This window comes from Ammospiza caudacuta, chromosome 2 (genome assembly GCF_027887145.1).
Source record: "Ammospiza caudacuta isolate bAmmCau1 chromosome 2, bAmmCau1.pri, whole genome shotgun sequence".
NCBI lineage: Eukaryota > Metazoa > Chordata > Aves > Passeriformes > Passerellidae > Ammospiza > Ammospiza caudacuta.
Window position 1 is genome coordinate 73,940,335 of NC_080594.1, and position 12,767 is coordinate 73,953,101.

A 12,767-nucleotide genomic window follows, 5' to 3' on the forward strand; every position below is an offset into this window, starting at 1 on the left:
TTGCACCATTATAACCTAGACATTTTATGAAAAATCTCCCTATTAATTTTTTTCGTCTCTCTTTTCACAATTGCTGTTTAAACTAGAAAATTCCTTGTTTTAATCATTGTGTCTGTTATTGATTACATCGTATCATTTTTACTAAAAATGTCTTTTCTTTGTATAACTCAATAGGAACAAGTGGAGCTTTAAGAATAAAACTGGAAGTAATGTCCCTACTCAGAGAAGCTTAAATGAGAAGTGGCAGCACAGAGGGAGTGAGTAAACAAAATGGAAACAAGAAAACTGAAGCAGGAAACTGTCCTTGGGAATCCTATTTAGGAAGATAGAAGTAGTTCTTAAAAAATTTTAACAGTTTCTTCCCAACCCAACTCATTGTACTCATGCTGCCAACTCCCAAGAATCATGAGCTGGAATGAAATGGGAGGCAAACCCACATTGTCAGTATAAATATGCCAATAGGAACTATATCTAATTTTCAAAACTGCGCAGAAGCTTGTCCTCTCCTAATGCTGAGTTAAGAGTTAGCTTCATCATTAGCTGATAAGCACAGCTTTTATTAAGGACTTAATGATTGAATGATTTAAAGGCTCCAAAGCTGATTTTAGAAAGAGTTTTGAGACAGTATTCAATATTGTTTAAAATTATTATTACTGTCTAATTCATAACATTATATTCCCAGGAATTTTAAATAGCAATTATATTGTGCTTGCTGAGTATTCAAGACTTACTAATTTTTAACTGGATAAATATAGACATGTTATGGTTACATTGGTTTTATTTAAAATTAAGTGAATATCTGAATTTCAAGCTAACAATGAAATTATAGACAAGGGTTATTCAAGTTCCTCAAACAATATCAGTAACATATAGAAATTCAAAATCTGACAACAATCAGGATAAGTTTATTTCCACCTTCAAAATATGTTTTTGTTTTAAAAGTCCTGTTCCATTTACAGGAGAAATGTTTTTATGGGAAGATATTAGAGTATTGCCCAAACACTAGACTAGTTACTACAGCATGTAAATCCATTTCATGTACAGTAAAGCTAAAACTACATCTTAAGCACTAAGGTGTGAGAAATAGAATACCTTTTTTAAGAACTCAGTAATGTCTGGATCGCTGTTCTACAATTCTACTGGTGTTATTGGAAGAGTTCTTTTTTATGGAAACAGAGATGAATAGCAATTTCTTTTTCTCTTTTTCTTTTCTTTTCTTTTCTTTTCTTTTCTTTTCTTTTCTTTTCTTTTCTTTTCTTTTCTTTTCTTTTCTTTTCTTTTCTTTTCTTTTCTTTTCTTTCAAGCTCTGTTGCTTCTGCCTCTGGCCTCAAATTCATGGCAACTTTCTTGGTGGCTTTATTGATTTCATCAGAAGGATTGGCAAGGAGATGTGGAAAATAATCCTTCCTTTTTCTATGAAAATTCTCTAAACCCATGACAGTTTTCAGAAATAAAACACACATTTATAAATTAATTATTAGGTAAAATTATTAAGTTGATAATAAATAATACCCATAAATCCATATTTACTTTACAGGATTTTATTTTGGCTTATTATATTGGTTTATTAGTTTAGCAAAGCATAGCCCAACACGGAGCTGTTAACACTCTGGAGGTGGGACAAGGACAGCTGTGTTCAAGTTCAACTTCCCAATCAAGCAAAACAACACTTAAAGCACCTACTAAACGAAGTGCCATAATTGCAATAATTCAGTGATATAAGCCTGATATTTACAACCAAAGTCGTATTTTGATCTGTCTTCTGACAAAGGCTTCATCAAAACTATCATACTTTTCTGTACTAGATTTCAATGTTAATTTCAATCCTAATTAAAATAATAACAGCTTTTGCTAGCTTTAGCTGGCTCTTAATGTACAATTAAGATAGAAGCAAATTAGTGTTATACTACCAAAGGACACAGAGAAATACCCTAATATGAGGCCAGATTGGATGGAGTTTTGAGCAACCTGGTCTAGTGGAAGGTGCCCATGACAGGGCAGCTGGAAAGAAATCATCTCTAAGAACCCTTCCAACACAAACTATCCTATGATTCTATGATTCCATAATGCTATTTTAATATTCTAGAAAGTAAACAGTTGCCTTTTTTATTATTTTTTTAATGAGAACTAGAGAGCAAACAGTAATGAATGGTGTACCTCAATACTCTATACTGGGACCAGCACTATTTAAGATCTCCATCAATGACAGTGGGATTGAGAACACCCTCAAAAAGCTTGCAGATAACATCAAACTGGTTGATCCTCTAGGAAAACAGTAGGTCGTCCAGTAGGACCTTAACAGACTTGAGGAGTGGGACCATGTAAACCTCCTGAAGCCCAACAAAGCCAAGTACAAGGTCCTCTGCCTGAGCCAAAGCAATATTCAGTGTCAATAAAGACTGGGGGATGAATGGATTGAGAGTATCCCTGCCAAGAAAGATTTGGAGGTGCTGGTGGGTGAATAGCTGGATATGACCCATCAGCGCTCACTCACTTCCCACAAAGCCAGGTGTATTGTGAACTTCAAAACAAGTGTCACCAGTAGATAAAAGGATGTGATTCTGGCCCTCACCTCCAGCCTTGTTAGACTTCACCTTCAGTACAGTATCCAGTTCTGAGGCCTCCAATACAGCAAAGAATTGATATGTTAGAGTGGGTCCAGAGGTGGGTCATGAGGGAGATCAAAGGTCTAGAACACTTCTCCTATGAAGAAAGGCTTTGAGAGCAGGGTCTGTCCGCAAAACAAAGCTCTCAGGAGAGACTTTATTGTGGTCTTTCAGTACTTACAGAGGGCTTGTGAGAAAGATGGACAGAGATTTTTTTACCACTAATGGAATCATAGAATGGCATTCCTGATTTTTCATCTTCTTCACTGACATATCTCTTCAACATTATGAGACACATGGATGAAATAGTACTTCCATATTGCAGTGACAATACAAAATGTCTTTGAAAGATATAAATCTCATTCATTTAAACACAGACTCAGGAGTCATTAGTATATTCAGGAGTTCTTTGGATGACAGGACTGAAATTAATTTCAAGATGGTGACATTTAAATTTAGTTGTCTACTTCCATTATCATCAGCAGAGATCAATGGAGCTCACAGAACAAACGCCATGTGAGGGCCAAGTCAGTCAGCTGCCCAGACATAATTCATTATACCTTTTGAGAGGCACCAGGATTTATTAGACATCCACACAGAGATGGCAGATATGACACTCAGGAGACTAACATTACTTTTGAATGGCAGCTGGAGGACAGCCAGCATTTGCTATGGTATCACTCATCTTCCTGGACAACTCTGTTGAGGCATTTGAACAGAGTCCAGTGTATCTGTTAAATGTCTTCATGGAAGGCCAGGGAAGAATTACAGTCGGCAAAGCTGAACGTCAAAATTAATTCAGTTGTTCATTTGCAGTTTATAGGCAATTATCTTAATGAAAGGTTTTTACTGATCAGAATGACTGGACATCAGAAAGGCATAAAACACAACACAGACATACAGAAAATATATATGCACAAAAAACTTACTTGAACAGAAAAATCCAAAATTGTATTGGTTTACTAGTTCACATCTTCGAAAGTCCAAGCTTTTTCATTCCTGCTTGACTAAATTAATCTAGAAGAAAGTTTATATATATGGTGACGTAGCATTATGTTGCAAATACAATATACTAAACTCAGATACCAAACACTTTCAAAAATGTGGCCAAATCCAAATGTCTGCTTATGCAAGCAGTTCCTTTGGGAGACATAAATAAATCTTAGACTTGTTAAGCAGTTTTTATTGCTGAAGTAGTTTAGCATTCTACCACCCTTCTGAAAAAAATCAGAAAAATCAATATTTTAATTTTTAATATTGGTAGATAATAAAATTCTGAAATTCCATATATATTTTACAACATTCATGAAATTGTCATATTAATTTCTTATCTACAGTTTCATTTTTCTCAGCATAACCACTATACAAATATGCCACCAGGAACAAGTGTAATTTGTTGTGGAGATGATGTATCAGCAATTTTATAGAAGTTGTTCATTTTTTATGATAGCACAAAAATGAAGATCACATTTCAGACTATAGCTTTGACAAAGATATAGTTAGGCATGTATAAAAAATTTACTGTTCATTTGTTCTGTTGCCCAGATATTTTACTCTAAAGATACCACCAAAATGTGTTTCTCATTACATTGAAACAAAATGAGTCCATCTGATTTCTAGTTTATTGTCAATGGCTATTATTAAAATGAAGATCATCTTTCAATACATTGTTATCTATTACCTTTAGAATATTTGATTTCTAAAATTTTATTCTGTGTATTTATCTACAGAGAATTACACTTATTTTTCTTTAAAGTAATTCCTGGGTGAATATTTGGGTTAAGAACTCTCCAAGAATTACCCTCAAAATGCAATCTGAACATGACTGCACCAGCTTCCTCTGTCCTACACAATTATTCAGTGTGCTCTGAAAACTCATCTTAAGACAACTCTCTAAAATTCTCTTTAGACAGCAGTTTTCCACAAAAATATTAAATTTGTTGTGTCCATGATGTAATTCTAGCTCTATAAGATCATGCTACCAATTAAATTCTTCATTGCTTTTGATATTCTAGGAGTTCCTTTTGGAAGCTAACAAACATATTTGAAGTTTTTAATAAATTCTATTATTGAGTCATTCTGAATCTGAGCCATTCTTTAGACTAATATCTGCTTATCTTTTATGTCTACTTGAGTTACACATTATTTTCTTAGGGTCTGTTCCTGGATCCATTCTGTAGGGTTTATAGCATGCTTACCATAATTAGAAATTTTTCTGGTGTGTGTTCTAATTCTTTGTCAAAGTTTTCCAGTACTGGAAAAGTTCTAGAAAAACTTTTTACACTGAGAACAAGAAGCTAACTTTTTAAGACAGAGATTTCCATATTTCGTTTTGTAGACCTTCATGGAAGACAAGAAAAAACAAGTAGTAGTTAAGACTAATGAAAGGCCTCATATTTTTTCTGAGGTACTTAAAAAAGGATAAAGTGTAGCTCAGAAATAAATCATACCATAGGGTCTTCTATTTCTTAAAATTTTTGATCAATGCTATTGCAAGCATGATAATTGAACTGCAGTTTGGGAATTCTTGTTGTGAAAAACAAAGTAGCTGTTTTTATTACAATTTCTAGGTAGAAATTGGACAATTGCAGCTATTTGAATGGGCAGAACTAGGATTTCTGTAAGGCCTACTGCAGAAATAGTTAGAAATGTCACCTTAGGTGCTTTCAACTTCTAATTTACTCATTACAGGAGAAATGAAAGTGATGAATTTAAAAGTATCTGCAGGCAGAGAAGTTATACCACTCTTAAGGAATGAAAAAAAAAAGTTAAGGATGTCATCTGCCTGGAGGTATGTTCAGAGATGATAGCTTGACTACTGAGATCCAGTACTGTCTGTGGATAGCTCTGTAGACTGGCAGACTTATTCCATATGCTACTTTTCATCTGCCTCACTGACACTGGGTTCTGTAGTTAGGCGCTCGGACAGTTACAGATCTGTTAGGACAGACCATGGGGCTTTTGTTCTGTTCATAAAGGCAGATTTACTTTCTTCTTAGTCTTTAGGAACATACACATTAACTTAATTTTTTTAAACTATTGTTTTCAGATAAATCTGGGTGGATGGATCTCCACATCTTAAGATAAAGGGAGAAGAGAACTACTTATTTTTCTATCTTTATCTACTGGCCAATTCTCTGTTCTGAAATAGCTGTGCAGAGTGTCAGTAGGGAAGTTTCCATGAACATCCAGGGCATATTAAAATCACAGTACAAATATAAGCCACATCTCCGGAAATTATCACTTCAGTTAAAATAGTAGCAAATTTTTATTTTCATGTCTAGTCCTTAGACATAGTTTGTGGTGGAATTTTCTGCTGATGATATTAGAAAATTTATTTTGAAGATACCTAATTACTAATAGTTAAAATAATCAAGTTAATTTTATATTTTATATATGTCTATTATTAAAATTAATTAAGCATTATTCTAAATAGTAAAATAGGTTTTCTATTTAATTGTATTTAGATTGTGGAGGTTAATACAAAAATTCTCTATCTTCTACTTTTGGAAAGTAGAATATAAGAGAACAAATTGTGATTTTTTTCTCAAATTTAAATGAACTGAGCTAACATGATTTAATCATATGAGTCTTGATATCTTTGACATACTGGAGGTGTACATTATTTCCATAATTTTCACCGTCTACACACCTACGGTATTATAATACAATGACCTGTCTCTAACAAGAAATTACTATAGTGAATTATTAGGAAACAAGCAATTACACAATAAGGCAGACGGAGAAAAGGCCATAAAATGGAAGAAAAAATGTTTTTCTAACCAAATACATATGCTTTGAAAACCAAGATGTAGGATTGATTTTCATGTCTTCTGGGGAAATAATTTAATTTAATTATCTATTCTTTTAGGCTTGAAACTCAAATTATTCATTATGCACCTGATAAAAAGAAAGACAAATATGACAGCAAAGCAGACAATTATTTTAGTTTGTAGTGCTGAGTAAATAATAGTAGACTGCAACGCATAACTATTGTTATATCAAACAGCTGGTTATTTAAACTGAAAGATAACTGAAGAAATTTCTGCATTGCAGTGTACACATTATGTTCAGAGGGAGCTGTTCTTCAAAATATTATCAGAATGTCTTCATAGCAACAGGACTGGGTAAATCATTTTTTTAAATCATTTACTAGTCATTTACTAATCATTTTTATAAAAGTAAAACATTCCTCGATGCTGTATTTCTAAAATGGAAGACTGAACTTTCTTTTTTTTTAAATGCGTTGTTATAATTGAAAAATAACTAGGCAAAAATCCATGCTGAAGATCAGGTGGACAGTTGATGAAAGGTTTTGTAAGTCTATTGACCTCACCAAGAAAAATGTTATATTGAACTAGTAGAAAAGATCTGTGAGAAGAAAGAAGCAATATAACTCTTCCTTCTCTTTATTTGTCCAAAATGTAACAGGAGAATGCAGCAATAAATGACAAACATACACATGCATTTTAATTACTTATTATTGAATTTTCACTATGCATTTCTGAATTATGGAGGTATTGCATCTTAATTAGAGGGCAGGACAGATGGTGAAAGCTTAGTCTGTGTTAAAATAACCTCAGGTGCCAGCTGACTATGCACTTCAAGCAACATTTCTTAATAACAAAGCTAATTGTCCAGCAAAAATACAAAAGATGTTCTATGTAAATATTTAGTACAAAGAGTCATTGAAAAAATGTGTCTTCTTCATTTTTTTTCCTTCTGTTTTCATACTAGCTGATAATTTTATTTAATCTTTTACCTATGGGCTAGATAAGGATTAGGTTGTTGAGTTTAAAGAAAGAAGGAAAAGATTTAGTTTGTGTCTGAAAGAAATTTTGTCTCCGTTGCATACACGTACTTTAGCCAACAAAACATAGACAATACTTTAAATTCTTTATGTCTATGATGCTCTTCTGGAGCAACACAGACAGAAATGTGTATCTCCTAACCAGAGTCTCCTCTATGACAAAAAAGTTGAATTTTTTTTCTCCTCTCACCTACCATTTCTTAGGACACAGCATCAACAAAGCTCTGGGTAAAACACAGCAATAAGAAATGGTAATTTAAAAATAATTATTTATGGGCCAATTTTATCCATGGTCCTCTTTCATTTTTCTGTGGCATACCGAGCCTTGACATACTTCCTCTAGATATTTGAGACAGCAGACTCCATGTTTTCTGCCTGAAAGAGTCCATCATGTTATTGTAGTATAACCTCTGCAAAGCAAAGACATAGTCCATCCATAAGAGTGCAAAAGGAACTGTGCCAAGCACTATTGTAAAATTAGGCATTCATGTACACAGAATTTATGATGTTGGGCAAAAGTAGTTTTGCCCTGAATGTATATGGATAGACTGAATCAGTGACAGACTAGTAATGGTTCTCTCTTCTAATTGGGAAATTGGTGAATGAACCTATGGAGGAACAGATTTTGGAAAATAACAGTACCAAAACCACCGCAACAGAAAACTTTCCTCTGGTCCATTGAGATACTAAGTACAAAGTGCACTATAACTCCATCAAGAGTGAGACAGAGAAATGTTATTTAGCTCCCATATCTGGGTGAAATTATTAACTATGCATGTCACAGCAGCTGTGAAGGAGATATCTATATGGTATTGTTATCCAAGTGTAATGGGTTCTCACCATTACAGAAGAAAAAATTCTATACATGGGCTAGAAGGGACTGCAAATTATTTTGATAACCCAATCCAGATGACAGCAAGATACACAATGATATTCACCCACCTCAACAATATAGGACTTGGTTTTAGATCAGTTTCACCATGTTTCAAAAGTATTTTTCTTTTATTTCCATATTCTTACACTGCTATATTTTAACATTTAAATTTTTTATTATGGAAAAGTAATTATAATAATTCATAAGAACAAGTCTTCTGAAGGTTCTTATGAGTTTGTGTGCTTACTTCCAATCCAAGATATTCTATGTGTGTGGTAACTGAACCACACACTAAAGCAAGTTTTGAAATCACAGCTGTGATCCGGATTACTTCAGCAAAACACTGACTGATATATTTTTCAAGTAATTTAGTCTAGGCTTCAATTATTCAAGTGGTTTACACACAGTGTACAATGAAACATGTTGCCCCAGTGGGGGCCAAACCCCAAGATGAACAGAAAAAAAATCAAAGCAGGTATAAAAGAAGAAGATAACAATAATCTGTCAGTAATGATTAAGCTTGCAAGTCAATAAACTTCTCATGCTTCTTTGTTGAGCAGGCAAAAGTTATTTTAGCATTTTCTGCACATTGAGCATATGCTGTGCTTTTGGAAGGTTTGTGCTAATTTCGATAACTTACAAGCAGCATTTTTCAAATACACTTCTGAGGACAATATTCTCCACTTTATTTTCTAAGGAAAATGGGTTTGCAAATATAAGTTCAGAACAGCAAAATTACTATAATAGCATTTATCACCAAGCAATTAGAATAGATTCAAATACACATATTTGCTAATGTACATTTCCCCTAAAAAATAACAGAAAGAAAGCTTTTACTAATTACTTCCCTCCACTGCTGCTTTTTTTGTTGTTGTATTGGAAATATGTACTGCTTTTCCCAACAGAGTTGCTTGTTTTCTTTCATCTACAGGAAACCTTATTGCCCAGATTCTCTTCAAGTCCAAACATGTGCACTAATGCTGAAATGTGTGGAGTGCTGGGGAAAAGAAACACGAAAAACTTAAAAAGGAACCAAAAAGAAAACAGTAATAACAGGAATATAAATCTCCTGAAATTGCTCCTAAATTAACAGATTTATTATTGTTATCTTTGCCTCCTTAGCACCCAGTGATGTGAAACAGACTGGTAGTGTGTGAGCACAATTAGCTGCAGGCAGGCATATCCTTTAAACATGGTTTTGTGATAATTATTCCACAGTGAGAATGGTTCCCTGTTGCTCATAAATTTAATCATAAGGTGGAGATATTAAATTACAGAAACAGGAGTAGTAACTGAAAGGAACACATGAAATTCACAGCAAAGTACAAATGACAGAATACCAAACTCAAATATGCAGGGAACACTATGCCATTTGAATTCAGCTCAGTGAGGAGACCATGAAGATGTTTATGGCTGGCAGAGAAACTGCAGAGTAGCTGAACAGTCAACAAACACTTCCTCATTCTATCTGCAAAAGGGTTTTTCTAGAGATGATGCAGCATCAACTTTAAGGATCATTAGTAAACTGATATGCATATTGCTACAGTTATTAAAAGAAGCAGTGGTGTGTATCAAGTCAGGGATGTTATTCTATGGAATGCTGGCTGTTTAGTTACTGTGCATGTATGGAGTTACTAGTTTCTTGAATGACTAAACAAAGGTATTCTTTACAAATTTAGAAGTATCTCACTCTGATGAAACAAATGCCTACTGTCCTCTGATGTCAAAATAGAAGGTTTTGCTTGCATAATCCAGCCTTCCATAATTATGTTAATGCCATGCCTATCATGGATATGAACAATTTCAAATTGTAGAATAATTTGGATTGGAACAGACCTTTAAGATCACTGAGGTCAACCATAAACCTAGCCCTGCCAAGATGACTGAATAAAAAAATTAATTTAACTGAAAGTCAACATAAGGCAAATAGAGTATGTCCTGAGACTGACACAAACAAAAAGGTAAAAGCTGTACATATTAGAAATCACTGATTATCAGAAGACTGTGCTCCTAAGATAGACTACTACCCATAATAAAATTAATCTAACCAGAATAAATATGAATGTTAAGGTAAACACATAAGTTTTGATCCTAAGTTAATTTCAACATGTTGATTAATAAGCTAAGTTTCCTTAAATTTTACAGAATTCAAGCGCAGTAAGCTTGTCAAAAGCATGTCAGTTCTAGCTGACATGGCTCAAAGCTGATGACTAACAGGTGGTGATGAGCAAATTCTGAAAATAGTTTTCAGCTGTTTCTGCCTATGTAACTAGTTCTAGTTTCCAAAGCTCAGAACCAGAAGCTTTCACAGTTTCTTTTTTTTTCCCTCCACCCCATTTATAGACTATTTAGATGAGCTCACAGTTATGTGACAGAAGTTGGGGTTTCTTTTTTTCAGCTAGGGTTGCTTGCTTGAGCACCATTATTCATATGAATAAAAGAAGTATTTAGGAACTGACAGTCTTAAAGCCACATGGATCAGTGCAGGTATGAAAGGAGAAGGAAAGGTTGGTATGCAGGTGAGATAGGGGCAGGAATATATGTACAAATTTGCTAGTATTATAACTGCTAAAACCTTATTCATGCTCTTGTATGAAATTAAGGCAAGTGATTACTGACTTACTGTTTTCATTATAAAATTTTCTTTTATCTTTAAAAGACACTGTTTCTCTTGCTTTTAACTAGCTTTTTATTCTTAAATTTCCTTGTTGCTTATATATTTGATAGTCTTCTTCATCCTTAGGATACTAAATTAAAGATCACAGATCTTCATATAAGCATGAATGAAGAATATTAGCAGGATTTAAAAATATTTTTTTTTGGGCTGTAAGTAATTCTTACAAGGCAAAACTCAGAATGTTTGGTTAGAATTATTATTCATCCTAGCACAATGGGACTTCTCAATAAATTAATATCTATCTCACGGTACTGTCTAGTACTAGCTCTTTACATAGGTGTAATGCATCAGCTTAGCTAGCTTGTCTCCCTGACATTTGTACAGTATTTGCCCATAACTGCATGAGAACATAGGCATAAAGTTTTGCAGTAAAAGTGACTTTTTTTTTTTTTCACTTTTTGCTAAAAATCATTTATTCTGCTAAAAGTCACTGAACCTTACCTGTTAGTATGAATTTTTGTGTTACCAGCATTTTGTGTTTCCAGCAGTAGCTGGAAAACAGAGCAATAGCTGGAAAGATATAAGAAAATCTATAAGATAGTCTTTTTTTTTTTTTTTTTAAGAAGAGACTATCTTATAAACAAAGATATAAACAACATCTCCTTAATTATAATAATACAAGTAAATTTCAATTAATGTTTTGTGTGGGTTTGAAGTGAGATGTGATGTCTCCCTTACATTTTTATTTATTTCCATTTCAACAACAGCAAAATTTTTTTGTTGTTTATTTTTGTGGATTTATTTTAATTTTTGTTTTTGGAGGGGTTTTGGTTTTTGGGTTTTTTATGTTTTGGCTTCTTTTGCTAAGTGATATTAACCCATTTGACTAGAACATCAAAAGTTTATGAAGGGGAATGCTACAAGTCTTGAGGAAACCAGTGGTACATTGGTTTCAGAGAAAACTTGTGGGTGTTTTTATGATAAACATTAACTGCATCAGCACAGATATGAAATCTTGTGCATCAACAGATTCACATGGTCACAAGCCAATGATTAGTTATGAAGGTGTCATGATCCACACCAAATCCAAACACATGGTTTAGATATATAATATTAATAAAACAGATAGCTTTTCTATGTTTGCAAAAACTAGCTGAAGAAAATGCATGTCTACTAAAAGAAAGAAGAAAAACACTCAAGCCAAAAAGACCTAAACAAACCAGGAGAAAATCTATGGATTTACTTCTTGCTAAAATACACTTTCATTGATTTGTTTGGTTCAGCTGCTATTCACTTGAGTTTCTAAGAATAAATGGATTTATTTCTTACTGTCTTATACCAAAGCACCATTCATATTAAAAAATAAGTTCAATGCTCTTTAAAATGACTTTCTAAGGACCTATTTTATTAGGATGGATGAAATTTCCAGATTAAATGATGTTCCTTTTGTGCCTCCACACACAAATTTTTATTGTTATTATTCCATTCATGCCATTCAAGGCCTGATTATAATATTTTTTCAATTTTTATGTCATTTTCATTGCCAGTTCTGCAAAACAGAAGAAAGTCCATGGTGAAACACTCTCCCTCAATTAGTTCTTTAATTTATAGCTACCATTCCTGCTCACCCCACGTATGATGAATGGAAACAAAGACAGTAAAATCCAGTAATACTTTATAGTCTTCCTTTTTATTATTTTATCTGGTGCATACCGGTCCTATTTGTCTCTTTCACATAGTCCATAATTCTAAAAGATTAGTCAGTGCACAATACTGCCAACTGTGTAATATTTTATATTAATCTCTACCCAACCTACTACAATAATTTATAGTTCAACTCCTAGCATCTGGACAGAGTCC